We start from the raw sequence: 22106 nt of genomic DNA, 5'->3' as shown, positions 1-22106 counted from the left end.
CACACAGGGAAGTGTCAGGATTGACAAAGAGTATTGCTGGTTCAGATTCCCATAAGGAAATGAGTGTATCTTCCCAAATGAGCATAAACTGCCCTTCCTTTCACTGCCATGAAGCAAAGAAATTTCTACATAGGAAATCAGGAACATAGGAACATAGAGTATTTAGATATTCAAAGGAAGAAAGTCAAAATTGTATCATTTAGAAAGCTTTGAAGTCACCCATCATTGTAATGGACATGGAGATGCACCAGCCAGATCTTCCTTTAAGGAAGGAGTTGTTGCCCTAGGAACTGGGAGCGCTATCAATAGATAGTCCTCAGTAGCAGCTTCTTGGGCCATCACCTGAGCCCCAGAGCCAGCTATAAACCATGGAGTAGGAGACATTATGATATAAAAGTGAAGGTGGTTTCCTGCCACGCTGGGAAGAAATAAAAATTCTGCCTATGTTAAAGAAAGCTGGAGAGAGACTGAGATAGAAATGAGAGAGAGAGAGAGAGAGAGAGAGAGAGAGAGAGAGAGAGAGAGAGAGAGAAAGGAGAGGGGTGTTAAAACACAAGTTGAAGTCTGCTCCATGCCTCTCCCTTTAGGCATAAATAGAATGAAAACTTAGATGGGCTTGAGGCCTTCTTAGAGTACCCTGACCAACTTAAGGCTACCAAATAGAATAAAAATGGAATAGCACTTTGTATAAATATTTTTTAACGCTTATTTATTTTTTGAGAGAGAGACAGAGCATGAGTGGGGGAGAGGCAGAGAGAGAGGGAGTCACAGAATCTGAAGCAGGCTCCAGGCTCTGAGCTGTCAGCACAGAGCCCGACGTGGGGCTTGAATTCATGAACTGTGAGATCGTGACCTGAGCCAACATTGGACACTTAACTGAGCTACCCAGGTGCCCCTGGAATAGTATTTTGAATGAGAGGGGAGGGGTAAAAATACAAGAATCAGTTTCCCAGTATCTATATGTGGTTTGCAGAACTTTCCGCAGGGAATGGAAGTAGCTCAAAAGGGCCAATCAGCTGAAAACAAACAAACAAACAAACAAACAAACAAACAAACCTGTTACTGAGATGATGAAGGCATAGAGAGAAAGTCAATGGTGCTAGAGCTCCACTAATATCTGAGTGGATCCATTTCCAAGGGCACTCAGTACAATGAATACAAATATCTACTTCAGAGGTGGCTAGGAAGGATCCATATGACTGCACAAAAGCCAGACACCCTTCCTCTGATGCCATGTAGCTATCTACTCAGTGTCCCACTAAACCCCAGCATCATATTGGAAAGAGAAGACTCCTTGAGAAAGTGCCAAGATGGAAAGTATGCATTTTGAATTGACTCAGTTTAAGTCCTAAATTGACTATTTGCTCCAAAATGATCATATTAACCTGGATGAGACTCTTATAGACTGGAAATTTAGGGTCATCTCCATCACCACCAAGCAGAAATGAGGGCTCAAGAGTAAGCCCTATTCTGTTGTAGAAAAAGTCATATCTTTTCACATTTTGAGTTGTCACTGAAAAATTTAAGCCATCAACATATCTTTAAAAGTAACGTGATTTCACTAGACACATCTGAAAAGTGCTCCACGATGGAAAGAACCAGTGACAATGCACAGTATTTACCCATTGAGCAAATAAGGCATGTAAGAATAACACACAAGCTCAATGGGCTGAATCCAACATGGTTGCTCTTAGTCCCAATCTTACCCCTTCCACCAATATGCAACAGTACCTTGGACTACCTTTAACCATCTCTGCATCTCAATTTGCCTGCTAGTAAAAATAAATAAAACCCAGTAATATTAATCATAAAACACTTAGAAAAATGAAATGACAATAATTAGATTCAGAGAAAATCAAGTCTTATCTCTACCACCCCCATCTCCATATATGTTGCCCACTATGATTCTGAGAGAAAGGGGGATGGCAGTTGCTGACACAAATCCAGAAAATCTGCAAATTATTTATGCAGAAACTGAGTGGGACAGGGCTTGCTCTTTGAATTATGCATGCTTCTGTTTTATCAAATCCATCCCTCCCCACACACATTACAGTTGTCATGTCTTATTTACACAGCCCAGGGTACACTGCTCAAATAAAGAGGGCAAAGCAATATGGTGCACACAGAAAACAGTGTTTACATGGCAAGTATGAGTATTTATTAACCAATTCAACACATTTTAGATACATTTTTTAAAAGATGACGTGATGTGTGTTGACAATGTCCATGATGGAAAGAAGTTATTTCTTCTCATACTATTCAGCAGGCTGTTTGGACAAGCAGCATATTATTTCTGAATTGTAGTTTCAAGTTTTGCACTAGTTCCAGCTTTGTGATCATTCTGAGCCTCCTTCTTCTCCCATGCAAACTGCAGATAACAAGACCTTCCTTGCAGATCGCAGTGAAAGATGAAATGATACACTGGGCATAGAGCAGTCGGTGTTGAGTCTAGCATTGCAAGGACCTTTTTCTCTTTACCCCTGGGTCACCAGTGTGACCCTCTGCTCTGGTTTCCCTAGCCTTGTATTGTTAAAGGAGACCAAGGGGGAATTTTTGCCATGAAGCCTCTCAAATAGCATGGGTACTATTTCCCTGACCTGGTCTGAGGATGGCATCAACACACACACAGAGATGAATGTTTCTTGAACAGAGCAGTGGAAAGACACAGGGAAGGGCACTGGTATGGAAGCAAAATAAAGATGGAGGGGGGAAATTAATTAAAAGACAGTTTTTCCCTTCCATTTCCTTATCTTTGGTTAGCACCTCTGCACACACACACCCCAGGCCTATCCCCTCTGTTGGCCCCAGTCTGTGCTCTAATTACAGCATATACAAATGTCTGCTCATTCTCTAAGGTCTCTGTGACATTTTCTTTGAGTCCTCCAGAAAGACAAAAGCAACTTTTTCCTATAAATGATCCTAAGAATCTCTGTATGTTCCATATTTGGCATGTTCTCATTACTTTTTTCAAAGCCATTCTATCCACCAAACTGTAGCTCCTCAAAACTGATATTGTAATAAAAATAACTGTTAACATGTTATTACTGTCAACTACATGTCAAACAAATAGTTTTAATAGATATCTTATAAAATATTCACAACTGTCATTGTTTTAGGTACTATTATCATGCCCTTTCTACAGATAAGTTGATGGAGCCTCAGGGAGGATAATGGATAGAAGGTCATAGATCTATGAAAGAACAGAAGAGGTATTTGGGTCCAGGCTGTCAACTCGGTAGCCTAAACTCTTAGGAACTACACTGTGATGTCCATACCTCATGGCTTTTTCCACATCAGAGTCCCTCATGAGGATGGCATACTATAGCTATCCAATTCATGCTAGTTGTCTGATTTCAACCTTGAGAGTGTAGAACAAGAAGATCATGGAAGGGGCACCTGGGTGGTTCAGTCAGTTAAGCATCTGACTTAGGCTCGGGTTGTGATCTTGTGGTTCATGGGTTCGAGCCCCACGTCGGTCTCTGTGCTGACAGCTCAGAACCTGGAGCCTGTTTTGGATTGTGTCTCCCTCTCTCTCTGTTCCTCGCCAACTCATGGTATGTCTCTCTGTCTCTCAAAAAATGAATAAATGTTAAAAAAATTTTAAAAAGATCACAGAAAATATAATCACTCTCCTATTTTTGATTTTTCAATTACAGTGCCTATGTGTGTGTGTAAAACTTATATATACATAATTCATATTTTTCCTATATATAAACTGTATCTATAAAGTCTATCTCTCTATACCATATATATGGTATATGTGTGTGTATGTATGTGTATAAAACAATGTTAAATCTTTCCCAGCCTATACCTTCCTCTTTCTCTTTCAGAATTCTTCAGAATGGCTCCCACATGACACCAAAGGATATTCTGTACACTACACAAGTCAGTACTCTTAGAAAAGTGCAATTACTATGAGCTACAAGTTTTATCCCATCTGCTACTTCTAGTTTACACATTCACTATTTAGTAATATTCTCCTTCCTTGCTAGTTCTTTTATATAAATTTCAACATTACGTGAGATAAAAAGATGATTCAGGGAAATATCTAATAGAAAAAGAAAAATAGGCTTTCAACGTTTTGATTCCACTTGTGCATTTTCACTGGATTTAACACTTGCTGAGAAGTTTTAGTGCATTGATTTAAAAGACTGACTCCTACTGTATATGATTATAACATCATCACAACCACCACCACCATCATTACCTTATGCTGAATATTAACTATATGCTAGGTACCATGCTCAACCATTTAAATATATTGCCCCATTTAATCTTCAAACAACACTGTATACATGGTTAAATCCATTTCACAATGAGGAAACTGAGGCTTAATAGGGATAAATGATAAATATCTTACTTAAGGTTACTTCCAGGCAGTTGACTCATGATTCAAACCCAGTGTTCTCTGACATCAGTTTTTGCACTTTACCATGTAGTTCTGCTTTCCAAATGTTACACCGTGCACCCATTTAACTGTAGTCAAATCTTCTGAAGACTAAAGTTAACTGTAACACAATTCCATTAATCTACTTAACGTCATCCTGAGAAATATGCCTTAAGTTTAAGAACCCATGACAGTCAAGAGACTCACAGACGGAACATGGCTCCAAGGCACTTAAAATATATCTAAGAATATTTTTCTGCTACTTTCATATACTTCTTTAACATAATGGGCACTTAATAATTATGCTTACTGAATGAATAAACAATCAGTTGATGAAACAGCAACTTGACTAGGCATGAAATTGTTGGTCCCTACACATCTTGCTCAAAGACTATGTAGATTATTCAGTTTCTTCTGTATTTAATGTGGCAGAAATTGGACACTAATTTGGTTTTGGTACCCTCGAGGATATTTTAAAAATAGTTGGGTGTTTACAGGCTTCGTATTTTTGCTTTGTGTCAAAAATTTAGCCACACTTAATTGAGGACTGAGTCTTTCTCCATGAATTTTTTTACTGAAATAGGATAAACCTTTTCAGTCTGCATCCTCGATTCTATTCTCAGTTCTAGGAAGTTAACTGGAATTAAAATAAACACTTGAGATTGATAGCATACAGGTTAACAGCACAGGGATTAGAGCCAAACTGCTTAAATTCCAATTTTTATAAGCTTTGTAATTCTGGGCAAGGCACTTCACCTCTCTGTGCCTATTTCCTACATGTAAAATGGGGGGAAATGGTGTAGTTAACTCATGGAGTTATTATGAGTTAATGCATGTAAATCATTTAGAAGTGTTTGGCAGTTTTTATATATTCTTCAAGAATATCTAGTATAATTCTCAGGATCCAAGAGATATTCATTGAGCACAGATGCTCTGAAATGAGCTGATGTCTTCTTGATGAAATAAATTAACAGAAATCACCATCTCCCCACCATGTCCAGCTACCTGCATTCTTCTCTGACCCTTCAGTTACTGTGCTTTATAATCAGAACTTTATCTTTAAAAACTCTTTGCATCACTCCAGTTACCCCAGCACAGCCTGCTTCCTCTCACCCCATTCTTTGTCTGTTGATAGGGAAACACTGTCTCAGAATAGATGTAGAAAGAGAGGTACTAAGGGCTTGGCCTTATGCAGGAGGTGGATAAAAGTAGCAAATCAGCTGCAAATTTACTAGGAACATTTATAGAAGGCATGGCAAGGATAGGATAAACTAGCTGCTTCATGAACTCATATCCACACAGTGAAAAGATGTTCAGTTTTCTGCCTGGTTCAGACCCTAGCAAGGAAGTGAGAAACTTTCACACTGGTGAGTGGTTTCAGATGGCAGGCTGCCTCCTGAGATTCTCAATTCAGCTCCATGAGATTTAAAGTGTGTGAAAACTCTTATAGAGTGAGTCTTTCTCAATGTCTGGTGGTGTTGTGGATTTTCTTTTCCTGTGCTTTGGGTGATATCGCAGCATGCATAGAGTTACTACTAGCTAAATGTCACTTTTATGTCAGTTGACTTGCTTTGTTTTTACCCATCTTTAGCAAACAACTTGATTCTAGCCTTTGGGATCCAGCCTCGTCTCTGCACCAGATTCTCACATTTTGACCATTTCTGTTCACATCTTCCCTATTCCAATTTCCATGCTGTATATCAAACATCCCACACTTAGTGGTATATTTCCATCCCCTTATTTTCAATATGAAGGTGTCTTTAGGTCTAAAGTGGGTCTCTTGTAAACAGCATATAGATGGATCTTGTTTTCTTATCCACACTTAGTGGTATAAAGCCACCATTTTAACATGCTCGTCTGGATTCTGTGAGCTCCTCAAAGCATGATAGCTGAGTTGCAAGAGCAAATGTCCCCCCAACCCAAACCGGGCAGAAGCTATGTTCCTGTTTATGATCTAGCCTCAGAAGTCACAGAGCATTACATTCACATGGTCACGGTCTACCCAGATCCCACATCTTGTAAGGGAGGGATGTCAAAGTCCTATTATAGGAAGAGCATGAGGGTTGGTCAATTACTGTGGCCATCTTTGGAAAATACAGTCTGCTACACGCCCCCTCAGACTTTAACTAACTTGGTCTAGTGTTCTCTCTTAGGCACAATATCTCATCACTGGCTCCTGCCAGGCTGTGTTTCTGCCATTCCTTTTCCAGATGTTGTTACCTTAAGGATTTCACCTCATATTCCTCCATGGCTATGCCCTGGGTCCAGTTGCCCACCTATGCTTGGTTTTGCTCATCACCACTATTTCCACTGTCAGTTTTGTCTAATAAAAGTTTTTTATAGATGCCCTTCACCTCTCTGCCTCTCGTCTAGTAAAGAAGCAGATTCCATTCATTTCATCATTAGTCATAACTAGCATTACTATTGCCAGAAACTAATGTTCTTAATGATTTATTTTGCTGCAACCCTAGGCATATATGATTAAGTATAACTGCATGCATTGCTGACCCTGTCTATTCAGAGAATAAATCTGGTTATTTTCTGACTTGAGGCAAAACTGGAAAGAGAATCATGAATCGGTAGAGGCTGAATTGAAGGCTACTGCTAATCAGGTGTTAAAAATGTCAAAATAGTAGGGCTTCACTCAAACTCCACACACTGGGGTTTGTCCAGGTGGGCACAATTAACGTTAAAAGCCAGCTCAAGAGCATGGAGATTACCATCTACTTTAGAAAACCAATTGTTTTAAAAAAAATCCCACTATCTCAAGAGCATACTAAAAAATTCAAATAGAGAGACAAAACAGATATTTATTGCAGCAGATGGGCTATTGTCAGACAGGATGTAAGAGAGAAAATGATGACCATGGATTAAAAAAAATAATTTAAGTGACTATTAAAGAATACTTGGAATATACCAACCACAATAAAGAAGACAATTAAAACATCCCATTTGCTCATAACACAGAGATAAACAGTATGTACATTTTAGTGAGGTTTTCTTCCGGTAATTTGGTGCATATAACAACATACATATTTTTTCATAATTTTAACAGAAATGGGATATTACCTCTCTAGTTAAGTATCTTTTTTAAACAGCATTATTTCATGACCTATGTCATTAAACATTGTTTGAATTCTCATTTTTAATGACTGAACACTACTGAATTGTATGAACATAATTTATGTAATTATTTTCCTATTGTATATGTAGGCTGTTTTCATATTTTCACTATTATAATAACATTGTGAGAAGCATCTTTCTCTATACATAAGGTTTATATATTCATTAGATTCTATTTCCACTGTTAATCATAATGGGTTTAGAACATCCCTCCCCTGTACCCTCAACAATCCTGGATATTATCATTTTTAAAAACCTAAGTAATTATGATGATTGAAAAATCGTATCTTATTTTAATTCACACTTATTTGATTATCAATGGACTAGAGTATTTTAATGTGATTGTTAGCTATTTAAGAGTCTGCTTTAGGAACTATCTGTCCATAGTCTGTGCCCATGTATCTATTGGGGTGTGCTAATATTTATCAGAGCTCTTAACTACAAGGAAAGAAAGAAAGTGAAGGGGAGAGACAGTAAGAGGGAGAGGGAGGAAAGTAAGGAAAGGAGTCAGGAGGGAGGAAGGGAAGGAAGGAAAGAAGGAAGAGAGGAAATAAAAAGAGATTGAGGGGGGAAGAGAACTATATTTATAGGTTTTGAGGTCCCTCACAGGGTCTGTAGTAAGGCTTAAAAACCAACCTCAAGCTAAGCAGTCAGGAAACATCACTAATGCCTCCCTTTTCAACTAATTCTGGTGAGAAAACTACTGCCCCTATGGCAACAGCCCACCAGAAAGAAAGACTCCTGTCCCTTGTGTCTCCTTTCACTAGCTTTTGAGTCAAGATCCAGCAACAGCATTGCAAAGAGCCTGAGACATCATGGGGGAAGGAGGTTTAGGTACCCAAACATATAAGATGGAGATTTCCCAAATATAGAAATAGATGTGGCAGCTGAAATGACTGTGAAGCACCTACTATCCTTTGTAGTGTGGACCTCTTTATTTCTTTGTCCTTGGCCTGACCCAAGGCAATGCAGCCAGTGGGCCAGCCTAAGTGAGTCAGCAATAACCCAGATTTGCACAGCTGAGAGTACACTTTCATGCACTTGACAGAGTCATTTGGTCTCACCATTTATTTTATCTAATGAGATAGGAGATCCACTGGAAACAAAAACCTACTGCATAGTCAATAGACCACACAGTTTTCTTGCCTTCTCCTTCCCTCAGTTACCTCTCCCATGCAGAAGCCTTTCTGCTATTGTGCCAAGGGTTTTTCAGGCTTCAATCACCTTAAATTAAGCTTTTCACAACTCTGATATGAATTTAATTGACATTTCCTGGTCACCTACCATGCATAGGTCCACTCATGCTACTCCAAGGGTTTCAAAATCTAGGTTATTGCTGAACATGTTGTATTCTACTAAAATGTATGCTACTTAGATGGTCCAAATGCTTCCAACCAGAGAACTCAAAACTGATGGCTTCCATTCTCCCCTCCTGATCCACTCTACTTTTCACCATCCTATCCTCTGCTCCAAAGGCTGACCTTGCCCCATGGCTTCTGGATGGACTGGGCTGCATGGAGCACAGCAGAAGACTGAAGGAAAAGAAATGGGAGACTTGTGTTTATTCCCCCAGATCCCTTGCGCATTTCTCCTGTCAGGTGGCCCACTCCACACAGCTGTGTCCCTGGTGCTAGTGAGCACTCTCTTGCCCCACAAGGCCCTGAGGTGGTGCTGGCACCTCACCGTCCCTGGGCACAGCACTGTTTCCCTCTTTGCGAATGTTCTCAAGTTACCCACCTTGATATGCTATCTCTTTCCTGCCATGACCCTCAGACACATCAACTGATGATACAAGAGTATTATGTTGATCAAGGAAATAATATTTTTTTCATTTAAAAAAATCTCACCATTATGTCTGCAATTCACTTTGGAGTACATTTTTTTAAAAAGTATGAGTTGAAAAAAAATTAAAAATAAAAAGTATGAGTTGATGGATAGAAATGTGGGGCGCCTGGGTGGCGCAGTCGGTTAAGCGTCCGACTTCAGCCAGGTCACGATCTCGTGGTCCGTGAGTTCGAGCCCCGCGTCGGGCTCTGGGCTGACGGCTCAGAGCCTGGAGCCTGTTTCCGATTCTGTGTCTCCCTCTCTCTCTGCCCCTCCCCCATTCATGCTGTGTCTCTCTCTGTCCCAAAAATAAATAAACGTTGGAAAAAAAATTAAAAAAAAAAAGAAATGTGATAAAAATATATTTTAAAATGTTAATGGCAGAATTTTGGTGGTGGGTACATGGTTCACTGAAAAACCTTCTAAACATTTCTGAATGTTTGAAAAACTTCATGATAAAATGTTGGGGAAAACCCTATCACCACAAATATGAAGGAGACTTAAGAAACTATGAAGACATGTGACAAGTTTGATGAAATGGACTATTGGTGGAAAAAATAGGAAGTTACAAAGTGACACATGAAAAAGCAGACAATTGGAACGGTCTAATAACCATTAAAGAAATTGGAAATGTTCTCAAAGTACTGCCCCCTAAAGCATGCTAAATCATTAGAGTCTTATAGGTAAGTTATTGAAAGAACTGAAGGAATTAATAAACCCCATACTATATAATCAGTACAATTTCTGCTTGCAATTTTCATTCATTCGGTTTCTTTTGGAAATATCCCCAAAAGTGAAATGACTAGTTCAAAGAGTAGGAAAGTGCTTGTACGTCTTGGCTCTCTTGACTGATTTATAGTAGGAATAAGTAGCACTGTATTATCATTTGCACATCTCCTCACTGTCTAGTGGCCAATCCAGTCTATATATCCTATATATTCTCTGGGTTTGCAGGCAGTGCCGATGCCATCTCCTCTCACTGTGCTCATGCAAAGCAAATCACTCATATACACTCTTGACATTTGTTGGGATATCCATTGCTAATTTGAGAGAAAAGTAACCAGTAAATATAGGTAACTCATGAAGAATTAGAATGCAGTTTGCAGCAATATGACCCTGCAAAGCAGTAGTACAGAACTGCTTGGTAGACCTGCTTCCTAAAATAAATAGGTTATGAGAGAAACACACACACACACACACACACACACACACACACACACACACACCAAACCTTTCTCTAGATTTTTCTATTCTTCTTTAACACTTTTGATTTTATAGGCTGAGTAAGCAGCATTTTCAAATTCTTCCAGGTCTCATGACTCTAGGGAGGCTTCATAATAACTATACATAATATTTTACTCAATCATTGAATTCTCAGATTTTAATCCCACATGAGTTTCCCAAAAGAGAAGTGGGACAGGGGAAAATATGTTCTGGGAATAAGCAACACAATAAGAGGAAATGTTCTACAACTTTCTTATAATAGCAGAACCAATCAGGCTACGCCATGATAAAGAACAGCAACAAGAGTCCAGAGGGGATTTGGACCTTCCAGCACATAGAACATACCTGTACCAAATGTCATGTATTACCTAAGTCAACATCAGCTAACATGAGGGTGACTCCATGGCACTGTCACCACTGCCATTTTTCAGAATGTGAACAGGAGGCTAAAGCTCCTGTAACGATCAAAAGTCGGTAGGCCACACTTTGTGTCTCTGGGGATGATGTCCATGAACACTGGAACCCATGTGTCTCTTCCCTACAATGGCTGAGGACCACTGAGAAAGGCCCGGTCAAACCCAGGAGTCAGCCTATGGAGCGCACATGACAGCAAAGAACAGATATGTGGATGACTGAAGAGAAATATTCACTAAGCCATTATAAAAGGGTCAAGCATGGCACAAAAACAGACACATAGACCAATGGAATAGAATAGAAACCCCAGAACTAGACCCACAAACGTATGGCCAACTCATCTTTGACAAAGCAGGAAAGAACATCCAATGGGAAAAAGACAGCCTCTTTAACAAATGGTGCTGGGAGAACTGGACAGCAACATGCAGAAGGTTGAAACTAGACCACTTTCCCACACCATTCACAAAAATAAACTCAAAATGGATAAAGGACCTAAATGTGAGACAGGAAACCATCAAAACCTTAGAGGAGAAAGCAGGAAAAGACCTCTCTGACCTCAGCCGTAGCAATCTCTTACTTGACACATCCCCAAAGGCAAGGGAATTAAAAGCAAAAGTGAATTACTGGGACCTTATGAAGATAAAAAGCTTCTGCACAGCAAAGGAAACAACCAACAAAACTAAAAGGCAACCAACGGAATGGGAAAAGATATTCGCAAATGACACATCGGACAAAGGGCTAGTATCCAAAATCTATAAAGAGCTCACCAAACTCCACACCTGAAAAACAAATAACCCAGTGTAGAAATGGGCAGAAAACATGAATAGACACTTCTCTAAAGAAGACATCCGGATGGCCAACAGGCACGTGAAAAGATGTTCAGCGTCGCTCCTTATCAGGGAAATACAAATCAAAACCACACTCAGGTATCACCTCACGCCAGTCAGAGTGGCCAAAATGAACAAATCAGGAGACTATAGATGCTGGCGAGGATGTGGAGAAACGGGAACCCTCTTGCACTGCTGGTGGGAATGCAAATTGGTGCAGCCGCTCTGGAAAGCAGTGTGGAGGTTCCTCAGAAAATTAAAAATAGACCTACCCTATGACCCAGCAATAGCACTGCTAGGAATTTATCCAAGGGATACAGGAGTACTGATGCATAGGGCCACTTGTACCCCAATGTTCATAGCAGCACTCTCAACAATAGCCAAATTATGGAAAGAGCCTAAATGTCCATCAACTGATGAGTGGATAAAGAAATTGTGGTTTATATACACAATGGAATATTATGTGGCAATGAGAAAAAATGAAATATGGCCTTTTGTAGCAACGTGGATGGAACTGGAGAGTGTGATGCTAAGTGAAATAAGCCATACAGAGAAAGACAGATACCATATGGTTTCACTCTTATGTGGATCCTGAGAAACTTAACAGGAACCCATGGGGGAGGGGAAGGAAAAAAAAAAAAAGAGGTTAGAGTGGGAGAGAGCCAAAGCATAAGAGACTGTTAAAAACTGAGAACAAACTGAGGGTTGATGGGGGGTGGGAGGGAGGAGAGGGTGGGTGATGGGTATTGAGGAGGGCACCTTTTGGGATGAGCACGGGGTGTTGTATGGAAACCAATTTGTCAATAAATTTCATAAAAAAAAAATAAAAAAATAAAAAAAAATAAAAGGGTCAAGCAAAGCCAAGCAAAACAGAAACATGGGGCCTAGAAGGAGGAGGGAATGGAGAAGGGAAATGCATGCTATAACCAAGAGCTAAAATGCAAGTTAGATTTTGAGACACTATCAAATATCGAAGGTGAGTTAAGTCTGTATGAGAATCCCAATGCTATCACTTACTAGCCATGTCACATTGGGTAAGTTACTTATAAGTAAGCCTTTCTGAGCCCCTGGCTTCCAACTGTAGCTGAAATATCACTACCTAAATCACAAGCTTTTCTGTAAAAGTTATTGTGAATAATACATTAAATACCAATACAATGCACATAAAGGATACTCAAATACTTGATACCTATCCAAGCTGCCACTTGGATATCAGCTGAAGTCTCAACATCCATAGAGTTTAAGGGGTCCAACTTCATACACTATGGAACTCTAAAGACCCCTCCATAAATTTCTAAATTCTAAGGAAAGTTTGTGTGTGTGTGTGTGTGTGTGTGTGTGCGCGCGCGCGCGCGCATGCGTGTGCGAGTGCGCGTCTGTGTGTGTGTGCGTTGGGGTGAATGGGCACAGAGGAAATTTAACTCAATAAATCAAATTACAAAAATGTAGTTTCTTTTATTTTCTATTAAATCATCTCATCTTTTTCTCAGTTTCTGAAGAAAACATGCATGTGCCAATTAAAAGTGACATTCTTCACATTAAAATATACTTACAAGTTATTTCCACTCCTTTGGGTAAATACCAATTCATCAAATTCCCCATCAAGAGTGTTCTCTTTTCTTAAAGGATCTCTCCACCTCCATCTTTCTACAAGCAGTCTGGGAGCAGGGGGAAGCGATGTCTGGTCCTATGCCATCCTTCCTTGGGTCCCTGATGACCTCAAGGCCGAGGACAGCTCACCCCACCCGGGATTTAGGCAGTGGGCCTCTGCCCTCAGGGCAACCACTCCTCCACAGCTGGGGTCACTTGTGGTTGAGGCCTGGCTTCTCCTTGCTGACTCTGCCATCAGCTTTTGCAGGCTCAGCTGATCTTCTGAGCTCTATGACTCCAATTTAATAGCAGCTTGGCCAGTCCTCCTAGAAACCCTCGGCCACAAACAGGGACATTCTGGCCAGACCTTGCCAGAGAATGTCCTTCAGATATATGCCACATTTTCGCTGAGCACAGAGGTAAAATGTGGTCCTTCCCTCATTATCCACAGGCTATCGGAACAGTGGGGTAGGTGTTAGTGGGAAAATGGTATCAAGTCTTCATTCTACATTCTACAATGCCATTTCAATCCTACTGGGGTCACCACATGTCACCATGAGACAGCTGTCATGTCCCCTCCTGAGTTACAAACAGGAAGTCTTCTCTGCTTTTGGCTTCTTCCTCAACCCATCTGGGGTTTCTTCTCAGCTCCTTTAAGCTAAAGCCCATGGAATGGAGAAACCGGATTCCTCGTGGGGCAGAGTCCTCACCTTGGACTCATCTCAACTATTTCCTTCCTTATTCTGCTAAAGACTTCTGTGTCCACTTCTTGCCAGATGGTACCTTCCTTATGTTCAAGGTTTGGATCTTCTTTATACCAGTGTTCAGAATAACTTTCTATGATCAGAGCCAGGTAGGCTTGAGTCCTGCTATATAAAGGAGAGCTTCTACAATTTAAGAAATGCTTTTAGTATTCAAGACAATAAGAAGTTGCACACTGACACTCTCTGATTGTTTTAACAATCCCAGCACTCCTTGAGACAAAGTCTTCCTCTAGTTGAATGTGGAGGTCGCAAGCAAATGCTAAAGGGAAAAATATATTAACATATTCTAAAACATTCTCATCATTACCAGTATCTCCTTGGTTGTCGCTTATCCAAGATTTCCAAATCCAACAGATCAATTAGGTCCAGAATCATGTTGCCCTGCTATATCTGCTATCTCTATCCTCTCTCACCTAGACTCAGATGTGAAACTCAGGTAGTCCTGGCATTTACATACACATGCAGAAGCAGAAAGCAGACACTACCACAAGCCATTATGATATACAGAAGAAACTTTAAGGGTAGAGAGGATACATATGAGGGATTTATACTTCAGGAAAGCAAACTACTAAAACTGAGCATTAGGCAGTTTTGTTCTTAAAAGTCCATTGGTCTGCCCACCACTGGTGATTTTTCACAGGCAGCTTCCCACTCTTTAGCCCAAACCATCTCCTTCCTATCTCCCTCTTCTCCCCATCTTTACTCCTCCTTTCCCTCCTGTTCAGAGGCAGTCCTTCTCCAGCTCTAATGTACATGTGAATCACCTGGGGATCTTCCTACAGTGTGGATTCTAATCTAATAGATCTAGGGTGGTCTCAAGCTCCCAGGTGTTGCCCATGCTGCTGGTCCAAGAACAACACTTTGAGTAGAAGGCTCTTGGGAATTCCATATTTTTCCTTGATGCAGATCAGTTCTGCTCTTACAGGCTCCTATTGCCAAGCTACATTTCCAAACCCACCCTTTTGCTTTTCCAAATCCATTGTTCTCATTAACAAGTGGAACGTGTATTTAGTATAATCTACCTCCTTGGGAGACAGCTTCACTTAAAACATCAAGGGTTGAGGCACCTGGGTGGCTCGGTCAGTTAAGCATCCGACTTCAGCTCAGGTCATGATCTCAGTCCATGAGTTCGAGCCCTGCATCGGGCTCTGGGTTGACAGCTCAGAGCCTGGAGCCTGCTTCAGTTTCTGAGTCTCCCTCTCTTGGTCCCTCCCCTGCTCGCACTCTGTTACTCTCAAAAATAAATAAAGAGTTATAAAGAAAAAAGTCAAGTGTTTTTGTTTCCCTTGCATCTAGGTCATCACCCCTTGGTTATCTATGTATCCCTAACAGAAAGTAGGTAGTACCAGTGACCAGTCTTGTTTTCCAGCTCCTACTCCATCCGGTCCCTCACTCTTCTTTTCTCCCTACTTCATCTCATCCCCATCCCAGAATACTTCTCATTTAAGAGAGCATCTGTTTTAAGCTGACTTCCTTCAAGCCTGCACCATGTAAGCAAAAATGACAAATACAGAGGCAAACTCTTCTTGTTGTTAAAAATAAGAAAGGAAAGGGTAAAAAAAATACCAACCCAATGAGCTGGAGTTTGCCAGGGAGGCTTCTAAATTTGTTCTGCTGTGAATTCAAACTGGGACACTGGGAACTTCATATCTTAACTACTTTATTAGGTGATTAGTAATTAAAAATGCCTAAAAGAAAAAAAGAAAGTACTGAAGAAGATTTGCACCCAACCCTTATTTTGGCTCATCTGAACACAGAAGCACTTGAGAGATGTAAAATTCTTTAATCACTCCAAATTGCCCAAGCACAAACCAGGCCAAGAGCATCAATTGCTTCTAAAATAAGATGCAGGTGTTCTGAAAATTCTAAAGCAGCCTGCTCATTTTAAATTACTCTTCACTCCATGTGCCCATAGGGGAGGGAGGATTGAAGGAGGTATTTTCCATCACAGCCTCACTAGTGAAATAAGAGTGGTAATTCCAAAAAAGAAAAACAAAAAACAAAGAAACCATCCATCTCCTCTTTCTGTCTTAGCCACCCAGTCGATGTTGGAAGAGCAGACACATACCCTCAGAGGAACTCTCACTAAAATCCTAATGGTAGATGGGAATGCAAGCTGGTGGAGCCACTCTGGAAAACAGTATGGAGGTTCCTCAAAAAACTAAAAATAGAACTACCCTATGACCCAGCAATTGCACTACTAGGCTTTTATTCAAGGGATACAGGTGTGCTGTTTCAAAGGGACACATGCAACCCCATGTTTATAGCAGCAGTATCAACAATGGCCAAAGTATGGAAAGAGCCCAAATGTCCATCCATGGATGAATGGATAAAGATGTGGTATATATACACAATGGAGTGTTACTCGGCCATCAAAAAGAATGAAATCTTGCCATTTGCAACTATGTGGATGGAACTGGAGGGTATTATGCTAAGTGAAATTAGTCAGAGAAAGACAAATATCATATGACTTCACTCATATGAAGACTTTAAGAGACAAAACAGATGAACATAAGAGAAGGGAAACAAAAATAATATAAAAACAGGGAAGGGGACAAAACATAAGAGACTCATAAATATGGAGAACAGAGGGTTACTGGAGAGGGTGTGGGAGGGGGGATGGGCTAAACGGATAAGGGGCACTAAGGAATCTCCTCTTGAAATCATTGTTGCACTATATGCTAACTAATTTGGATGTAAATTAAAAAAAAATAAAATTAAAAAAAATAAAATAAAAATTAAAAAGTTAAAAAAAATTCTAGAGGTAGATTGCATCACTGGTCAGTTTTCCACCTTCCCTGATTCCATGCCCTTTGCCAGTGGTTTCTTCACCCCAAAAGCACAGAGTGTATTTCTCCACACTTTGACTCTGGGTTTCTCCATGGTGTACTTTCTTTGATGATAGAATGAAGTGGACGGGACACTGTGTTAGCTCTGAGCTCAGGCCATAAAAGGCCTTGTGTGATGCTTTTTGCTTTTTGGGACATTCACCATTTACCACGATAGATCGTGTCCTGGATAGCCCTCAGTTTGAAGAAGAGAATAAGATTTTTAAGGAACAGAGTTGCCCCAACCAGAAAGAACATGAAGGAGCCCAGCCTAAACCATCTGGCCCTCAGCCAACCCACAGACACCTGAGCTAAATAAAGTCACATTTCTGGTGTCACTGAGTTTTTGTGGTTATTTGTGCCACAGCATCACTGTAGTAATAGCAAACTGATATCGTACTAACCCAGGCATTGAGAGCTGGGAGTACCCTGTCCTTGGGTCTGCTGCTGTAAACGTATCTTTTAGTATACAGATGCTATCCTTCATTGTGTATAAAATTTGGAGTATTCTGATTGGTATCTCCTTAATATTGGAAGTATCAATTTGGTTGATACACTCTGCAAAATTCATCACTTCTGCTTTTCCTGCATTTTAAAATACTTTTTAAATTTTTGGCTAAGATCCAAGACTCCTCTCATCTGCTTAATGTTAACTAGATTTTTTTTAATGTTTATTTATTTTAGAGAGAGACAGAGAGTGGGCAGGAGAGGGGCAGAGAGAGAGGGAGACACAGAATCCAAAGCAAGCTCCAGGCTCCAAGCTATTAGCACAGAGCCTACTGTGGGGCTTGAACCCACAAACTGTGAGATCATGACCTGAGCCGAAATCAGATGCTTAACTGACTGAGCCACCCAGGCGCCCCTAATGTTAACTAGATCTTAAGAAAGTGACTACTTTTAAGAAACTTTTTTTTTTGGGGGGGGGGGGGTTCTTGATACAGGATTAGGACACCTTAGACAAAGTATACCTTCCCCCATGAGTATGCTGTCTATACTAAAGACACTCTGCTGTCTGTCCTGGGAGAGTATTCATTGGATCAAAAAGAAGACAATACTGAATTTGAATTACAACTTGCTAGCTGTGTGGCCTTGGACAAGTTACTTAACCACTCTGAGCCATAATTACTTGATCTATAAATTGAGACCTAATAGGGCAGTTAAATTAGGTAAGCAATGTAGGGTACCCAGCATGATACCTGGCATATATCAGTAACAGATACTCAATAAATATTCATTTTGCCCCCACTTTGACTCCGCTTCTCATCTTCTGCAAGGAGCTACTATGGCTATATGGAAGAATAGCCATTTTGGTGTTAAACTAAGACTGTTCAAAAAGGATTTCCTGAATTCCTAATATGTGCCAAGTATGGCACTTTGGTGGGGATACAATGTAAGACTTGGTCCCTAGCTTCAGTGAACTGAAGTGTAGCAGAGGACATACTGGGGGTGGGCGCTATTTTAAGTGCTTCAATGTATTATTGTATTTAAACCCCATGATAATCCTATGAGAACGTATCCTTACTTTGCAGAGCCCAAATCACACAGAAGTAGCAGAGAAGGGATTCAAACCTAGGTAGTCTTGTTCCAGAGCCGATGCTCTTAACCACTCTGCTATAATATTATCTATTAAAATAAAATACGTACATGTTGGAGCACCTGGGTGGCTTAGTTGGTTGAGTGTCTGACTCGAGCTTGGCTCAAGCCATGATCTCAACGTTCATGAGATCAAGCCCCATGTCGGGCTCTGTACTGACAGTAGGGAGCCTGCTTGGGATTCTTTCTCTGTCTCTTTCTCTTTCTCTTTCTCTCTCTCTCTCTCTCTCTCTTTCTCCCCCAGCTCTAAATGAATGAATGAATAAGAAAATAAATAAAACCATACACATGCTTCATGATATAGCAATTCTACTTCCTGCCACTTTTCCTTATACCTGTGTCCAAGACAACATGTATAAGAAATTTCACTGTAGAACCATTCATAATATTGATAAACTGACAATGAGGGAATATTTTGAAAATTATGCACTGCATGAAGCCTTTTATATTGACATTTTAGATTTCTTTAGGTGTATGTATGTATGTAAATACATGAGAATAGTCACCAAATGGGTAATCCCTTGGGAAGTGACCAGGAAAGAAGGTGGTTGGTTCAGAAGGATTTAAGCATTGACTATAATGTTTGAAGTTTTCAAAATGAGACTGTATTTGTATATTACTCATTCAATTAAATATTTATATTTTTAATCCCTCCTTAACAAAAAACTCAATGAGAAACTCCAAAGGCTGACTTGAAGCATAATCTATGAGCTTAGCACCAGCTGTATAACAGTTGGGCAGAGGAAATATAACTGAAGCTGAAAAAATTAGGGCTAGAACATCATAAAACATAAATTGGACTATTCAGTCTTCAAATGAATCATACAGACAGGCTCCAAGGTACTGAGGGATTAATTATCAGTAAATAAGGATCTGTGTATATATAAAATATCTTACCAATTTATTTGTCAATTATACCTCAGTAAAGCTGGAAAAAAAAGAAGGGTTTAACTTCCATCTTCATGTTAACAGAAACTGGGTATAAAAAAAAAACTTGTAGCATCGTTTCATGGGAGTTGGTAATGGAAGAGGAGGAGAATAGGCATTCCTTTTGCTGAACATTTTTAATACATGCCTTTAAATAAACAGCATGGAATAGTCATTATCAGAATGAGGAAAGCAGAGTTCTCCATGGAGAAAACAGCCTGCTTGGCCTGAGGAGACCTAGTTTCTATTCCTGGCCTCCCTTCATTGGGTTGTACCCCAGACTCATAGAATTTTATACCTAGAAGAGGGCTTAGAGACCACAGAGCCTTCTTACTTTATAGATGAGGAAACAGAGACACAGGCAGAAGAAGTGGGTTGCTCAACATCTCCTGGTGGCAGTGGAGCCCAGACTAGGATCCCATCCAGAGCCCTTTCATGATCACTACAATCTCACGGAGGAGCCTCCTTTCATGAGTGAGAATGGAACCATACAGATACCTGTCTACACCATGGACAGCTGTAATGGCACACAGCTATATATGGCACCCTAACTATGCAGAGGAAAAGGTTTTAAGCCCATGCTTTTTATTAAGCAAAGCCTACTCTGGAAAGAGACATGGGAGAACCAAAGCACATACATTTGTTTATTCATGAAGTTTTCTATTCTTTTCTTTTTTTAACTTTTTTTTTCAACGTTTATTTATTTTTGGGACACAGAGAGACAGAGCATGAACGGGGGAGGGGCAGAGAGAGAGGGAGACACAGAATCGGAAACAGGCTCCAGGCTCTGAGCCATCAGCCCAGAGCCCGATGCGGGGCTCGAACTCACGGACCGCGAGATCGTGACCTGGCCGAAGTCGGACGCTTAACCGACTGCACCACCCAGGCGCCCCTGAAGTTTTCTATTCTTAAAATATTTTCTATGTATTTATTGGATACCATGAGTATGATACAGTGATAGGTACTTTCAAAGATAGAAATAAATTGCCCTCTCAAGAATTAAATCCAATGAGCGAGTATGATGGCTGTGTGTCCACTGCAATATTAGCAACATATAAGCAACGTGTAAAATGCAACAATATGTAAAAGAGATAAAATATCACAACCAAATGAAGTTCATTTCAGGAATGCAGGGCTGGTTTAACACTTAAAATGAATCAATATAACTTGCCACATAATTTAACATAATAAAGGAAGAAAAACATCATCATAATCACAAGAACTGCAGAAAAAGTATTTGACAAAACTCAAAAACCTATTCATGTTAATACCTCTTCAGATACTGGAAACAGAAGGGAGCTTCCTGAGTGCGATAAAGGACACTATGACAGACCTAGAGCTAACATACTTAATGGTGAAACACTGAATATTTTTACCCAATATTAGGAACAAGGCAAAGATTTACATTATCATTACATCTTTTTAAGAGTATACTGACAGCTCTGGACAGTGCAAGCAGGGGTGGTGGGGGGGGGGAAGAGTGGAAAGGAGAATTACCATTACTCACAGAAAATATTATAGTCTAGGGTGATAAAGTCCTATGGAATCTAAAAACATAACAAAATTAATAAATTAATTAGCAAAGTCACAGGACATAATATCAATATATAAAACAATCAACTGTATTTCTGTATATTAATCATGAATAATTAGAAAACAAAATTAATTTAAAACAACATAAAAGTAAAATACTTAGAGATAAATTTAGCAAAACATGTACAGACTTAAATAGTAAAAACCATACAAAGTTGTCAAAATTTAAAAAAAAATTTAGGAGCTATTTCATGTTAAAGTATACATATAAGTTATTAATTTCCCCAAATTGATATAGATTCAAAGCAACCCCAAACAAAATACCAGCAGAGGTTTTTAAAGAAATTGCCAAATTGATCATGAATTTTTGTCAAAATGCGCATGATCTAGAATAGTCAAAATGATCTTGAAAAATAAGAGTGTCTGAGGACTCACATCTGAATTCAAGATATACTATGAAGATATAGAAACAAGAAAATGTAATACTTTTATAAGGATAAACAAGTATAAAAATATAACAGAAAAGAGTCTAGAAATGAACCTATACATTTTCAAATGTTTTTCGACAAAGGCACCAAAGCAATCTAATATGGAACAAAACAAGTTAAAACAAATTTTTTAACAAGTGGCACTGAAATAACTAGATATCTGTATAAAAAATAATTAAAAAAATTTCAAATCCTACCTGATTCTTCAAACAAAATCAATTTGACATGGATCATAGGCTGAACTAAAAGATGTGACCTTTATAAAGCTTCTGTAAGAAAAGAGGGGAGTATCTCTGTGACTTTGGAAAAGGTAAATATTTCTTAGATAAGATACTGAACGCAATAGACGTAAAAGAAAAAATATATATATATATATTGAATTTAATCAGAGTTTAAAACAACCTTTTTTTAATCTTCTAAATATATTACTAGAAAATGAAAAGTAATGAAAGAAATGAAAATAATATTTACAATATGAATATTCAGAGTCTATAAAGAACTCCTACAAATCAACAATAAGAATACAAACAGGGCCGCCTGGGTGGCTCAGTCAGTTAAGTGACAGACTCTTGATCTCAGCTCAG

At 39.5% G+C, this 22106-nt stretch overlaps 1 protein-coding gene across 2 annotated transcripts in view; it reads right to left on the bottom strand.

Annotated features, from left to right (window-relative positions):
* CPNE4 (copine 4) overlaps nucleotides 1–22106 on the bottom strand; it is a 499943-nt gene that overhangs the window by 284534 nt on the left and 193303 nt on the right. The gene's annotated exons all lie outside the window — the stretch shown is intronic.

Source organism: Prionailurus bengalensis, chromosome C2 (genome assembly GCF_016509475.1).
Source record: "Prionailurus bengalensis isolate Pbe53 chromosome C2, Fcat_Pben_1.1_paternal_pri, whole genome shotgun sequence".
Classification (NCBI taxonomy): Eukaryota; Metazoa; Chordata; class Mammalia; order Carnivora; family Felidae; genus Prionailurus; species Prionailurus bengalensis.
Note: the sequence above shows the minus strand (reverse complement) of the source record. Positions and strands in the feature narration are given on the sequence as shown.